Below are 16170 nucleotides of genomic sequence, written 5' to 3'. Positions count from 1 at the left end.
CAGCAAAAGCGATCATGCAGTACTAAATTACAACTTCAGGATAGCATATGACATGGTTAACAGCAATGAAAGTTGCAAAAAGAGCCTAAACTATAAAAAGGGAAATTATCAAGACCTAAAGAAGTATTTCTTAGAAGATGATTGGGAAAACGAGCTTAGAGGACAAGATTTAAATGCTGTACATAAAAAATTCTGTGAATTTTATGAAATAGGAGTCCAGAAGTACATCCCACAGCACAAAGAAGCAGGTAAGAAAATACAGAAATGGTTCAATAAAGAATGTAAAAAATCAAAAGAAAGAAGAGCTTTGTTGTGGAATAGATACATAAGACACAATAGTGAAAGGGCGTATAATAATTACAAACAGGCAAGAAACGATTATACAAGAATAAAGAGGGAAGCCCAAAAACAGTTTGAGGAGGATATAATAAATAAAAGTAGTGATCAACCAAAGCTGTTTTACAGCTACATCAGAAGCAAAACCAAAGTAAAAGATATAATACAATCCATTACGGACGAGGGAATCACTTATACACAAGAGAAAGATATTTGTGAAGCACTAAATAAGAATTTCCAATTAGTTTTTACAGAAGAAAAAAATTTTGAGAGGGACTATGTGGAACATGCATGTCCACACATACTACCAGATATACACATAGCAGAAAAAGTAATACAGGAGGAGTTAAGTAAATTAGACAGAGGAAAAGCAAGTGGTCCTGATGAAATTTCATGTTGGGTACTACGAGAATGTGCAAAGGAGTTAAGTAAACCATTATTTTTAATTTTCAAGAAATCCTTGAGTCAAGGTAAACTACCTGATATTTGGAAAAAAACAAATATTGTCCCCTTATTCAAGAAAGGAAATAGACAAAATCCACTCAACTACCGACCAGTATCACTGACCAGTGTTGTAAGCAAGGTATTAGAAAAGCTTATAAGAAAAGCTTGGGTAAATCATCTAGAAGAACACAGTATGATAACAGAAAGACAGTTTGGTTTCAGAAGAGGAAAATCATGTGTTACTAATCTGTTGAGCTACTATGACAGAGTAACAAACACAATACAAGAAAGAGAAGGATGGGAGGACAGTATCTATTTAGATTTCAAGAAAGCTTTTAACACAGTACCACAAAGACTTTTATGGAAACTGTACCATCAAGGAGGAATTCGAGGCAAACCGTTTTGTTGGATGCAAGATTTTCTCATAAAAAGAGAAATGAGAACAGTACAAAGAGGAAACTACTCATCATGGAAAGAAGTGACTAGTGGAGAACCACAGGGCTCAGTGCTGGCACCAATCATGTTTTTAGTGTATATAAATGATATAAACAGTAACACTGGAAATGAGAGCTATCTGAATATATTTGCAGATGATGCAAAAATACAAAGGAGAAATACTAACACAGACTCTTGCAAAGAGCTACAAGAAGAATTAAATAAACTTCATGAATGGAGTAATACATGGCAAATGGAATTCAATGTGGACAAGTGTCATGTAATCAAGTTTGGTAAAAGTGGAAAAAGACCTGATTGGGATTATAAGTTAGGAAATAAAACCCTATACACATCAGAAAGAGAGAAGGACCTAGGTGTGATTATCAATAACAGACTATCTCCGGCTGACCACATCAGCGAGAAGGTGCGGAACATGTATACACTGCTTGCAAATATGAGAATAGCATTCACATACATAAATGAAGACATGCTAAGAAGGATAATAACATCATTCATTAGACCAACCCTGGAATATGCATCAGTAGTCTGGAGTCCTCATCTCAAAAAACACATAGACAAGATTGAAAAAGTTCAAAGGGCCGCTACAAGATGGATACCAAGCTTAAGGGACCTAAGCTACGAAGAAAGACTAAATAAACTGAATCTACCAACACTACAGGAGAGAAGGAAAAGAGGTGACATGATAATGCTATATAAGTGCATATCAGGGAAGGAGAAAATAGACATAAATGATTACTTGCCATATGGAGAAGCATCAGCAAGAGGACACTGCAAAAAACTGCATAAGAAGAGAGGTGATAAAGACGTAAGGAAATTCAGTTTCCCAAACAGAGCAATTGATCAATGGAATGCACTACCGAATGAAATAGTGTGTGCCAAAACAATTCACAAATTTAAGGATATGTACGATAAATATGGTTTAAGACACGGGACAGTACGAGCTTGACTCATTCCTGTAAAGATACAATTAGGTAAGAACAATTAGGTAAGAACACACACACACACACACACACACACACACACACACACACACACACACACACACACACACGTCCCCATACTTCAGTGATTGAGAGAGTCCCCTTGTAGTGAAAGCTTAATGAAGGCTGTATCTAACCCCCCACCCCAGTTGGAAAAGTCTCCCCCTGAAAGAAATCGTCAGGAGGTGGCAAAAATGAAACGAAAATGGCGAACTCTGGGAGGGGGACTTAATTACGCGAAATCCAGACGCATTTATTTACGAGATCTTCCTATCTATCTATCTATCTACAGCCAGACCCCTTAATCCCATAAGGGGTGGCCACAAACAAATCGCCTCCGTGTCGCCCTGTCCTCTGCTATTACGCTGCCTCTTCCTAAAGTCAAATATAATCGTCTAGAAGCTTCAAAAATAAACCCAAAAATACGCCAACGGAAACAGAGGGTTAAGCAAAGGTCCGGGGAATATGAGGTCGGGTTTAAGTTCAATTACCCCGCATTTTTCCTGTCTTTTTTTTTTTTTTTTTTTTTTTTTCGAGCGTGCTGGCTACATGAAAATATTTCTGAACTATTTCCACGTGAGAGCAATAAAGCACATGAATATTAAAGGCGCGCTAAATTTATTCCCGAAATTTTGTGTGTTCATATACTTCGAAATTACGAACGTGAAGGCCGCGTAAATGCCGATGAGGATGTAGACTTCCGTGGCGACCATCATTCAGAATTTAGGCCTTTTTTTATTAATTTATGTTTATTTATTTATTTATTTATTCAGCGATAGTGTTATTTTGGTCATTTTTCCTTTGTTTCTTTCATTTTCTTTTGTTTTGTTTTCTTTCTTTTTTCTTTATTTTCTTTGCTTTTCTTTTTCTCTTTGTTTCTTTCTTTTTCTTTTCTTGTCTCTTCGTTTCTTTCTTTTTGTTTGTTCTTTTTTTTTCGATTTTACGGAGTTCGGTCATGCTTCATACTGTCTTCCTCTCATTCTTGCGATCGTACTTTCGGTAGTTGTTTATTTGTTTTTTTTTTTTTAATTATTATTTTTATAGATTTTTGCAAGTTGTATCCAGAACTTGCTAAGAAATAACCCACTGACAAATAACCTACTTTGGATATATCGGATAGGGCTAGTTTTGGATTTACCTTGCGAACTGCTGGCGATGCGAAATATGAAACACTCCTGAAGGAAACATGAAACTCGAATAAAAAAACATAATTATCGACTGAATTATAGATGACAGGAAATAAAATCAATAACAAGCCAGTTTATCGGGACCATAACAACAACATCAACAACAACAATTCCACTTCCTTGAAACTACAGGTGTAGCTTTGAGACTGTGGGCCATATCCTTGTCGGCGTAGAAGACTCTTTATCAACTGTCCCTAAGCGATTTATTTTTCATAGTACATATTAGTATTCTCTCGTATACCACATCTAGTAAATCGACATACCGGTAGCAACAGATAAGGGAATATTCGGACGTAACAGCTAGAATAAGTCGGTGAAGGAGAGGTGTTACGAGATCTAAGGCAGGCAGAGCACGGGCAGGTAATTCTGGCTTGTTAGCATTGACGGGGAAGGGCGGTGTGAAGGCGGGGACGCGGCCCTATGTTATGAATAGATTAGCATGATATGTTTGACGGGGAGTGGAGGGTAATGACACACACACACACACACACACACACACATACACACACACACACACACACACAAACTCTCTCTTTCTCTCTCTCTCTCTCTCTCTCTCTCTCTCTCTCTCTCTCTCTCTCAATAATGACAAGGTAAAGATATCTTTCCGAACATGAATAACATCTGTAGGTAGCGACATAATAATAATAATAATAATAATAATAATAATAATAATAAATAGCAATTGGACTGAAGGGGTGACATTTTGCAGTCTTCGTTGATATTAATACACAAAGCAAACCGAACAAGACCAAGCCTAACAGTGACCGCCAAGCACCTCTGTCCTAACCTTGGAATCCTTCAGCCCTAATTTTGATATCCTTCGACCCTAACCTTGACATCCTTCGACCCTAACCTTGACATCCTTTGACCTTAACGTTGACATCCTTCGACCCTAACTTTGATATCCTTCGACGATAACCTCGACATCCTTCGACCCTAATCCTGACATCCTTTGACCCTAACTTTGGCATCCTTTACCCTAAACTTTGGCTTCCTTTACCCTTAACTTTGGCACCCTTCGACCCTAATCCTGACATCCTTCGACCCTAACCTTGGAATCTTTCTGTCCTAACTTTGATATCCTTCGACCCTAACTTTGGCATCCTTCGACCCTAATTTTGACTTCCTTCGACTCTAACATTGACATCCTTCGACCCCAACTTTGGCATCCCTCGACCCTAACTTTGGCATCCTTCGGCCCTAATCTTGACATCCTTCGACCCCAACTTTGGCATATTTCGGCCCTAACCTTGGCATACAACGTTCGTAACCTCGTCCATTCTTCGGCGCTAACCCTGACAGAAAAAATAAATCGAAAATGCGTATCTTTCACGGACAGACTGGGTTAGTACAATATCCATAAATAAATCTGGGCAAGGAAACTAGTAATCACAACACTGTCAAAAAATAAATCCAGCAAATTCGTACGTCCACCGAGAAATGAAACCGAAAAGAAATTAAAAAAAAAAATAAAATAAACACGAGGTATCTGGGAGAGCGAGCGGGCCCACCTTAAAACGAAGCCAATTTGGCGAATAAAAACTACACGCGCGAATAAAGCGAAGAACAAAAACCCTCCATTTCTCGCCAAAAAGGGATTCAACATTTTTGGCGGGAAATTCGGTGAGGAAAATCGATGTAAATAATTCGTCACCGCAACTCGTGTTATCTGGACGCCTTTAACACCTATGGGTACAATCTGCTCTCTCTCTCTCTCTCTCTCTCTCTCTCTCTCTCTCAACTCAGACGCATTTATTCATCTTTGGAGACACTTTTCGAACTGGAGATTAAATATGGCCTTCATTAACCCTTTCAGTACGAGGCTTTTCAATAAAATAAAATCGTTTGAAAATACCAAGAACTAAAAAAAAAAAAAAAACACACTAGAATCAAGAATCTAACCCCCTTCACAAACATGATGTACATTTCTTTATATAATGCTTGTTACCAATGAATGATTTTAATTCTGAAAACTCTCATTTATTAAAGGAGTTAATGAAGGCTATTCCTAATCACTACAGCTCAGAAACTCTCAAAACTTAAAATAAAAACGACAAGAAAATGAAAGAAAAACCTGGAGAAATTAAAAAAAAAAAAAAAAAAAAAAAAAAGGACTTGGGTTCATGGGATTACAACTTTGACGACAATGTTAAGGTCTCTCAAAATAAATCGCTACGGAAAAGGTGCAAAGAAGCCTCTCATGCAACCTGCAATACGGCCATCATCTCTACATCTCCCTGATCACCCGCGACAATAGCACCGTTGCCATGGTTACCCCTCACATCTCCTCTGGTCCCAGCTCTACCTGATATCGCATCGTTCCCCCAAAAGAGTGTGTTGGAATGCTGTTATTTCTCTCTCTCTCTCTCTCTCTGCACTTGCTATCGTGTTAAACTGCGTGTCTGGCGAAATTTGATCCTGTTCTCTGAGTCTCTTTATCAAACCTGCACTTGCTAACTCTCTGAAGCGCGAAATCCTGTAATCTTTTGTAACCACCGAGAGAGAGAGAGAGAGAGAGAGAGAGAGAGAGAGAGAGAGAGAGAGAGAGAGAGAGAGAGAAATCGGTAAGGTAGACGTGTTTGTAGGCTTCTGATGGAGACGAGAATAATGGGGACACACATACGCACAACAACTTCAGGAAACTGTGTGTGTGTGTGTGTGTGTGTGTGTGTGTGTGTGTGTGTAGAGGCCTATCACTCGCTCTCACTTCTGTCTTGCAATTAATTCTGACCACCCGAAGTTGCTCACGTCTTGGGGATTTTTTGGTACTGGGTTCTTGCCTCCGACATCACTTTGATTACGAAGGATATTGATAACGTTAAATACTCTTTCACATGTTACGGATTGATTTTTTTTATTCTCTCACTCCAGTTGGGGGGCAAGTTTTTTTTTCGATCAATCAATCAATCAATCAATCAATCTTTTTTTTTAATGGGCTGATGTTTACGAGTATCCCTAAAGCTGCCTCTGACTTGGACTCTTGGTGTGAGCCCATACTCGTTCGAAGGGCAGTTTGTTTCTCACCTGTGACTGATTTCCTTCTCCCGACGAAGACTATTATCACTTTGCCACTAACTACACTTTGCCACTATTTACACGTTGCTATTCGCTTTGTCCCTAACCACTATGTCACTAACTTGCATCATTCTGAGTTGTTAAATTCGTTTTCGTATCTTGGTGCAACGCTGTCTATTACTGCTGATGAGAAGAGATGCTCGTTCTTTCACGTCCTCAGCTCGACTGTTCATTTTGCAGATAAGGATGTTTAAGTTACGCCGGATTTTATGTGTTGGATGTTGCTGGCAATTTATTCGTTTCATTGACCAATTGAAAACGTTTCAGCAATTGTATTATAACGTTATTGTACATTTTTGATGTGGCGTCCATTCACTTCTGTGAAGCTGCTATGAAAAACTTTTCATTGCCCAACTGAAAATGTTTCTGCATTTGTATTACAACGTTACTGTACATTTTTTGATGTGGCGTCCATTCACTTCTGTGAAGCTGCTATGGAAAACTTCATTTTCGTTATCAACCGAAATGCATGTATCGGAAGGTTCCGCTTCGCTCGACGATTTATTGTTATTATTTTTATTTTAACTACCTTATTATCATCATCATTACTTAATTTCTATAAAGAGTGATAAAAAACATAACTCAGATTTTATTTAAAATGTCATAACTGTTTCTTTGTAAGTTCGAACTCCATTCAAACTACAAATTACAAGGTAATTTATTTTTAAAAAAGGTAATTAGCGGTGGTTCTGGCGCCAGGCAAGATCTTCTGCTCACATGTTTCAAGGAACATTAAGAATTAAGTTTCTCTTGGAAATGCAAGATATTATTGTACATTCCTAAGTGACATTTTAGGAAGAAGTAAGGCAGAAAACATCTTTTTTTTTTCAGGATTTTATCAATCTATATAGATCTGGGACAAAAATTACTCGAAGCAGCCCCAGTGAAGCGCATCTCAGCACCAACATCAAATTCAGCTCAATCACATTCAAAACACTGCCACCAACCAACGTTCCAGTTGTGTGCTACACGTGACTACTGAAACATTTTTTGCTGCTCCTCCTCAGCAAGAAACAATCCAATCCCTGATGCGCACCACTAACTCTGCGATGTTGTCAGTCACCAGCTGCTTTAGGAGTTCTCCAAAGCTTACATGAATATGTAATAAATGTGCTGCATCTTTATCCCATTATCATGGGTACTTCACTGGTCACTGTACCTCTGAAGAGTATATCTGGATCTTCTCTCCACTAACAGTTTGTGCGCAGTACGCGTCCGGCAAAGCGCTCTCATCCGTTTGCTAACCAGTTCTATAATTCAAGAGTTAATCAGTACTCTCAGTCATTTCTGTTTGCAGCCGGTCATCTCCGGAACTGTCTTCCTCAGTCCGTATTTCCCTTTGCCTATGGCATCTCCAAATGAACGGATCTTGAATCTGGCTTTCTTTTATTTCTTTTCCTTGAAAGAACAATTTTTTACATGCTTCTAGCCTTTGGATCTTTTTTATTTGCACGAAAAATAAGACCACATTATATTTTCACCCTGGTAAGTCGGTACAGATATTACAATTATCTTACACCTAATAAGAATTGCTCCAGTTTTCCAAAGTTAGATTCTCAGGTGACTTGAGGATTGACTGACAGGTGGCATAATAAGTAGGTAAGACGATAATGAAGTTAGCTAATCACACCTTTTCTCATATGGCGCCATAACTACAGGAGCTATATATATATATATATATATATATATATATATATATATATATATATATATATATATATTTTTTTTTTTTTTTCTTTTTTCTTTTTTTTTTCAAGTAACTGCGTGTTTGTGTCTGGAAAACAAGTGTAGGGTTTGTGGGAGATTTGTAATACAATTAGAGTTCTAAGCTCCAACACATGGGAGATGCTGTGTTTGGGGTTCACAGCTGCCAACGTCCCCCGCCTGCATTACAAAAATCTCCTCCACCTCTACATTATCTCAAAATTTACAGTTATTAATTAGTGGCAGTCGCGTCAGTCAAGACATCCGTCTAGGATATGGTTTGAAAAAAAATAAATACTTCTCGTCCATTACAGCAAGTGCAGAATCCAAGGTGAACTTATCATTATCATTATCAGCCCGTGTCAGTCTACTACAGGACAAGGGTCTCCTCTGTCTTTCTCCTTTCTGACCCTATTGGTTGTTAGCCTGCTACACCAAAGTCCATGAAGTTACCGAAAATCGTCTCACCTCTTGTTCTCTGTCTGCCTCTTGCTCTCACCCTAATTACATCTAAGTGCCAAAGTACGAGGGGGTTATAGGTTTGATTCGATTTGTATGTCTGTCTCTCTGTCCGTCTGATTCCAAGATAATAGAGATATTGCTGGACTGAACTGCATCAAATTTAGTATAAAGACTGATGATTATCTGAGGAACGCGCGATTAATTTTTGACCAAGAAAGGTCGTAGGTCATAGGTCAAGGGCAAGGTCAATACAGAGTTTTCATCTGATTCTGACCAAATTTGGTGGAAGGGTTGCAGGAAAGGAAAGGATGAATCGATTCAATTCTGAGGACACTCGGTCAAAGGTAAAGTCACAGGGCAAGGCCAAAAGTTCAGATCTGTCACTCAAAAATTTTTATTTGATTTGGACGTACTTGATGGATGAATTTAAGGTTAGGTTAGGATTATTTTCTTCTATTTTCAGAGCTAGGTCAAAGGTGAAAGTCTAATTTGAACCAAACTGCTGGATTTAGAGAGTACTTACTCAAAGGTCAAGGGCACAGGACAGGATCAAATGTTTGGCCTTAAATCGACTTTAGGGGGCTGCCGGACGGCTATTGCACCCTCTAAGTCCTCCTACTTGTTCATCTGTTATCTATTATATGATGGACGTAACCTGACCACAACCATTTATGCTTTTCTGATTGATTGTAATTATATCCTCTAGTTTCGTCTGTTACAGGAAGCTCTCTTTTTATTTCTCCATGTGACACCTAACACATTCCTTTCAAATCTCTCTAAGCACTCCAAATTTTCCGTTCTGTTAGACTCCACGTCTTTAATTCATAAGTTAAAACAGGAAGGACACACTGATAATTATACAACCATCTCTTACAACTTGGCGGCAATTTCTTATTCTTCATGTTACTTACATAAGAAAAAACAAATCATAAAAAGCTCCGTCCCATTCTCAATTTCCCCTTGATTCATTGTTACGAACTCGGATTGTCTGAACTGCCTGCTCTAGGTATATGTGTGCATTGTTCAACACATTCTAATTCTTCATCTACTATTTTCTCCTGGAAGGGACTGAACATCGCTGTTTAACTTCACATTAATTCTCAGACCTATCTCCACACTCTCCCTGCTCATATCGGGTGTCATTTCTTATAGTTCTTCTTCTGATTCGATTCACTAAAAGGATTATATCGTCTATAAACTAAGAATGTTCAATTGCTCACCATTAAGGTTAAATCTTTTGTCATTCCATTCTGAATCTCTGAAAACGTTCTTTACTCTAGGCATGCAGTGCATAACATGCAATGAATAACATCTCTTTCTACTGATATTTCTTGGCTATCCTTATGGGATTTTATGATGACGTGCTATCTCTATAAATATCTTTTAGTACATTATCATATGTTTCTTCAAAATTTTACCCGATTTGCTCTCATCACTGCAAATGTTTCAGACGATTCACATACTTTCTTAGGAACAGGAAAATGCCATGCACAAAACTTTCTTGTATTCTGAAGTTTTTAACTACTTTATGAATAACTTAAATATGGTCCGAGCAACCACCACGAATTCCAGCCTGTCCATTTTAGCTGGTCTGAGTCAAAGGAGGGACTAATTCGGTGAGTTTCGATTTTATTTTTTTAAGTCTATACACAACGGCGAGAAGACTAATTGGACGGTAGTTCTGCGTAGATCTTTAATGTCGCCATTTTATTTTTATTTTTTTCCAAGCAGAATATTAGACGCATTTTTCCATTGCTCTGGCACTTTTATGACTTCTAAAATCTTTGTCAACAGTTTCTCTAGATAATTCAACACAAAGTCACCTCCAGCTTTGATAAGCTTAGGGGTGAGAGCAGCATCACGTGCGCCATCCTTCCTCATTCTTCTCTAAGCTTTGCTTCATCTAATGTACTGTTTGGGATCACTATCTTCATCATTTCTTTAACTTGAACTGACTCTTCGATTTATACAGCTACTGTAAGTAAATCTTTGTATACAATTTCTTTGCTATTTCGATCACTTTATTTCTGTTCATCTTTACTTTTCCGTTAGAGTCTCTCACAGCAAACATATAAAGCCCCCACTTGGTTTCCTTCAGGATTCCTGCATTCCTTAGGGTTTCTTCGTTTCTGTTCGTGTTGAAGCTTCGGATATCTTCATTTTTCTTCTTGATGATTTTCTCTTGCTTATCTGCGTCAGTGTGATCTCTTCTTATCCTTACGACCATATTCTTTCTTTTTCTCAGAAGATCTTTTGTACTCTTTGTGAATTTCCTGTTGCTGTTTCGGGGTTTCCTATTTCCCATTTTTAGATCTGCGTGATCCATCAACTGCAAATATTTATTCTGAAATAAAAAAAATGTTTCCTTTTCTCTCACTATTACAAGGTTTGGCTGTTTCCTTAGGATTGGCCTTTCCCTCTTTCTTCTTTACGTTCAAGCCTTTAGCACTGAAAAAGTGTTAGATTTTATTCCCAAGAATTATTAGCACTTCTTTCTCTAAAGCAAGTCTGACCTCCGCCATGGGCAGTTACTCTGTTTCTACGAGTATTGGGTAGTAAGGGCTAGCCTGGTATAAACTGCCATAGAAGTTTGGAAGGAGGGTTGAGCTGGTTTAGATGGTTTCAGCCGACACCTCTCAGAACCGGCTCCGGTAATGACGGGGAAAGGAATATTTTTCGTCTGATCCCTGACAGTGAACCTGCCTAGTATGGGTGCACCTGCCTAGTATGGTTGCACCTGCCTAGTTTAGCACCACTGATCACCGGGAGATACAATTTTCTTCGCCACAGCAAGGCAGTGTTCCTTCGAAAACAGACACTTCTACTAAGCGGCGACTTACAAATCTAAATCCCTAGTTAGTTCTAGCAGCGATGAGATTAGGTGTATTATAATACTTAAATTAATACAAGATAACTGAAGGCCTACAAGTCACATCCAAGATCATCACAGGTCACCGAGGATTCACTGGTAATGGATGAGAAGTTTCGTTTTACACACTGTTTGGCGTATGAAAGGAGTGAACAGTAGGTCTACGGTCATGTAAAGGCTAACTGAAAAGTTATAAAGGAATATTATATGTATCAACGTTTAATATCACATCAGAGTTAAGAGATGATGCTGATAATAATACTAACTAGACATCGATGACCAAAGGAAGAAAAAAAACACAATAAAAATAATAACAGTAATAAAGGACAATGAACTTCGTATGCAAAATATCAAGTTCGACTTACAAGAGTTACAGCCTAATCATGCGAGAAAACAAGCATCAAGGTTGGGAAGAAAACGTATTAAAAAAAAAAAAAAAGCATGAAGGCTGTACATACCTGATAAAAAAAGAACAGGAGCGACTCATTAACTTTACAAACTCCGCGATAACCATGTCCACTCACGGTTGATAAGTTCATGTCATCTGAAACTTAACTACAAGCACAGGGTTTCGGATAAAGCCCTAAGTAAAGCCCGTTTCTTTTGCAGGTACTGATCAAACAGCGACCATAGAAGTAGCGAATCTCGATGCTTGTAGCTGGGAATGAGTAGGGACGAACTTTTAGTCGTGGGTGTACATGTGTTAGGAGGGAAATCAACAGGGGTGGGAGTGTTCAGGACCGCGCAGTGCTACAGTAACATCAAGCAGCCTCACCCCCAAGTTAGAAAATAAGGGGCTTCACCTGGCGATCGCTGAGGCTGTCGAGGGAGTGCGTATCCCTCACGTCGACAGAGGCCCAATGTATGGACTCCACCAAGCGTCTAAGTTCGAAAGCACAGTGTGACCTAAAATGATACACACCCTCCACAGTCGCTATTTTGACTAAGATCCCAACCAGCGAAACTTTTGACTCCCTCGGTGGTGATGCTGGCGATGCAAGAACCATTAATATTACTGCTATCAGAACGGTTACTTTAAAATCCTTGGTGAGTCTCATACCACACAACAGAAAAGCACCAAGATGGAGATTCTTTTCAATGATATGCAAATACATCAACTGTGGAAATCTATCAAGTTTTATTTAACTAGTCGTCCTGAAATATTACCGTGCGATGCTGTGCCGCAGACTAATCGCTACTTAAAGATTAACCGTAATATACTTTTGCCGAAAAAAAAATGTTTACGGTACTACGGAAACGAAAATTCGAGCCTTCAAATACAATGGAAAATACGTAGCTCTACTGTAACCTACCGGTACTTCGCAGAAAAGAAAAAAAAATGGAAAATGCACATGACAAATACATTCATTTAGAGCTTAATAAATGCCCAAGAGACGTGTGGCATACATGAACAACGAAAAATTTTAACAAATGCATAAATTTTACACTAGGTACATATAGTACAGTATATTGTAAACTTGGACACTACTAGAACACAGAATACTGTAGTGCCAGCGCTCAGAGCTTTTAAAATGCTGAAAAAGAATACTAATGGATACTGGAAATTATGTATCACAATCACGAGGGTCATATAAAACAGAAACTGCAAAATACTAATACTAATACTAATAATAATAATAATCTGCATATGACAATTCATACCTTAACGAAGAACTTTAATACCGTCGAAAAATATACAGCATTCAACAGGCTCCACAGAATCAACTAACCTTTGAGAGTCTTTCCTTCCGCTGTTGTATGAAGCGTGGCGGGTGTGTAGGGTGTTGGTCTGGGGTCTGGGTGGTTAGTCTAGGGTCTGGATGGTCACGTGCGTCCATTAATAATTTGGGGTGACGGATGCTCTTCCCTCCACGGCCGTCTCAAGACCTCAGCGGGGCAGGTCCAGGCACGTCCCTGTAATCAGTGTATGGGGGGGCTTCAAAAATGGCGGTCTGGGTGAGGGGCACAGCTTTAAGGGGGCTGTCTCCTTGCCCCTTCCCTTCAATGACGTCCTTTCATTATACACCTTGATACTTCCAGACTATTATTTATTCAGTTTAAGAAAGGCCTGTCTTGCAGAAGAGGGATAACTGGAAAGGTCTCTCCTTAGCTTAATATAATCGTCTGGTAGCTACAAGGTAATAATGACGTGCTCGGGGTGAAGAGGATTAAGGAACTCGCTGTCCTTTAAGGTCTGTATGTTTATTGAATGACCAGAAGCGTAGTCTATGAAAGGTGGGCTCGACAAAAAAAAGTAAATAAATAAAACTTCAGGCCTTTCCCCCCACCACTCTCTGCTACTCATTCTTCTGCCTTGTTTCTTAACCTGAATCTTAAACAACTCTTTCGTCCAACCACACCTCTCTCATATACTGTGCTACTCAGTCTCTCATTCTCCATTTGCACTCTAAAGTTTCTCAATGATTCTCCAGCGCTGAGAGATAGCCCGCAACTACTTGCCATGAATGAGACGCTGTACTCTCTGGTAAACAGGAAATACAGAGAAAATGTATATTACTGTGTTATTTTTTACCCTTGAGAGGGAAAACATTAGATAATTTTGCCACTTCGGAGGGTGACCCAACCCAGCGCTGTACAAAGGAACTTCCATTACTTAATTTAACCTATTGACTAAGATGGCGTCTTGCATATTCCTCCTGTGACCAGTTGATTTGATTTAGTTCAGAGGAGAATACTCGTAGTGAAGGGGTGTTTGAAAGATATTTCAAACTACTTAAGCTCAAAAAGTCTCTTCTATGCTGAATTAAATAGTCCTGGAAGAGAGAGAATAATAAGAAAAAGACGGTTTCAGGTTGAAGTACTTAAGCCGCTAATCGACCAACCCAATCTTACTTCTACACAACAAACAGTGAAGGAAACTCAAGTGGATATATTTGTTTGTATTCGCTGGCGTGTTTACTAAGGTGCAGAAGAGGCGGCCCTTCCTCCCCCAGGCAGCAGGGCCACTCGTTTATGCGGCATGAATAAGAAATAGTAAGGTGAAGCCTGGCCTGATCTCCACGCCTCGCACCCCTGCACGTCGCGGCTCACCAGGCACAGAGTTTCTTACCGTCGGGATGGCTCTGGAAGGACGGGGTTACAACTGGAAGGAAGGGGCTAGAATTAGAAGGAAGGGGCTTGGACTGGAAGGAAGGGGTTAAAACTGGAAGGAACGGTATAGAACTGGAAGGAAAGCTCTGGAACTGGAAGGAATGGGCTATAACTGGAAGGTAGGGTCTGGGGATGGAAGGAAGGGGCAGATACTGAAAGGAATCGGACCGAATTGGAAGGATGGAACTAGAAATGGATGGAAGAGGATAGAACTGGAAAAAGGGGTTGGAACTGGAAGAAATGGGATAGAACTAGAAGAGGTAGAACTAGAAGGAAGGAGACAGAACTAGAAGGAAGGCAACAGAACTGGAAGGAAAAGGATAGAACTGGAAGATAGGAACTGAAAATGGAAGATAAGGAATGGAACCATGAGGCACAGTGAACCAGTTAAGCCGTTCCCAGACGTTTAAGGATGAACTGCTGCCTTTGCTCATTATATTCTTCATTATCCTCAATTACTGTTTTACGTAATCCTGTCCTCGTTCAGCATTAACTACCAAGCTGGCCTAGTGACGAGTAAAGATAGTCTCCTTACCTGCGGTGTCTGGGTAGCACTATGGTCCGTCTATTTTATGAAGAGCGTTTGGGCGTTGTCCCTCTTGGGAATTTCCTAGGCCGCCTCTCTGCCAAACGTGTACACCGTCCTGTCTCATGTCAGCTATTTACTACTTCTAAATGAAGTTTATTTACAGTATATATATATTTAATTTTCTAATAAGGCTATATAGTGTTAAAAATGCCCCTTTTTTTCTTTTAATAACAATTACTTTTTATAAATACCACAACACTTGGCAACGTTGCTTTCCAACGTTGCCACACTTTTAAGGGTAGAGTGACCGTGTTAATCCAGGTCATTTCCACTCTGGCCGCCATCTGAGATGGATGCTCTTACTCCTGCTATTCGCTCTCGTGTGCTCCACAGTAGAGAAAAAGAACTTATTTACAACGTAAATAAGTATTTTTTAGAAGAGAAGGCAAACAGAGGACCTATGATTATTGTTCCCTCAAAAGCTGTTATAAACCACAAATAAACATCACACTTTAAGGAGAAAATCACAGTCATAATAAAAAATAATGTTAGAGAGAGAGACAGACAGACAGGCAGACAGACAAACAGAGAGTAGGGAGAAAGGGAATGAATAAGAGCGCAACAAGACAGACAGACAGTCAGTCTGGAGGCTTTTCCTCAAATTCTAAAAATTCTTAAAAGTGTATAGACTTTTTATAGAAATAAATCTATAAAAAATGCAGTTTCTATATGCAGAGAGAGAGAGAGGAGAGTGGTGTGCTGGGAGGGAGAGTTGTCATTTGCGCCTTTATTCTAATCCGATTAAGTTGCCCAGTACAAAGTATGGCAACACTGTGGGACGGGGACTTCCCAAGAGGGACAACGCTCAAACGCTCTTCATAAAATAGACGGACCATAGTTGCCATGCGGCCCTCACTGTAATATAAAGCTTAAACTTTGGAAAGCGACATCACTCAGGGAGGAGTTTTGACGGAACAGGAAAAAAAAAAAAAAAAAAAATCCAGACGTAAAATC

At 39.3% G+C, this 16170-nt stretch overlaps 1 protein-coding gene across 1 annotated transcript in view; it reads left to right on the top strand.

Annotated features, from left to right (window-relative positions):
* LOC145399134 (uncharacterized) overlaps positions 1–16170 on the top strand; it is a 117882-nt gene that overhangs the window by 79518 nt on the left and 22194 nt on the right. The window lies entirely within an intron of this gene.

The sequence above is a fragment of the Coenobita brevimanus genome, chromosome 47, assembly GCF_032717465.1.
Source record: "Coenobita brevimanus isolate Jiangsu-jjx chromosome 47, ASM3271746v2, whole genome shotgun sequence".
Classification (NCBI taxonomy): domain Eukaryota; kingdom Metazoa; phylum Arthropoda; class Malacostraca; order Decapoda; family Coenobitidae; genus Coenobita; species Coenobita brevimanus.
Note: the sequence above shows the minus strand (reverse complement) of the source record. Positions and strands in the feature narration are given on the sequence as shown.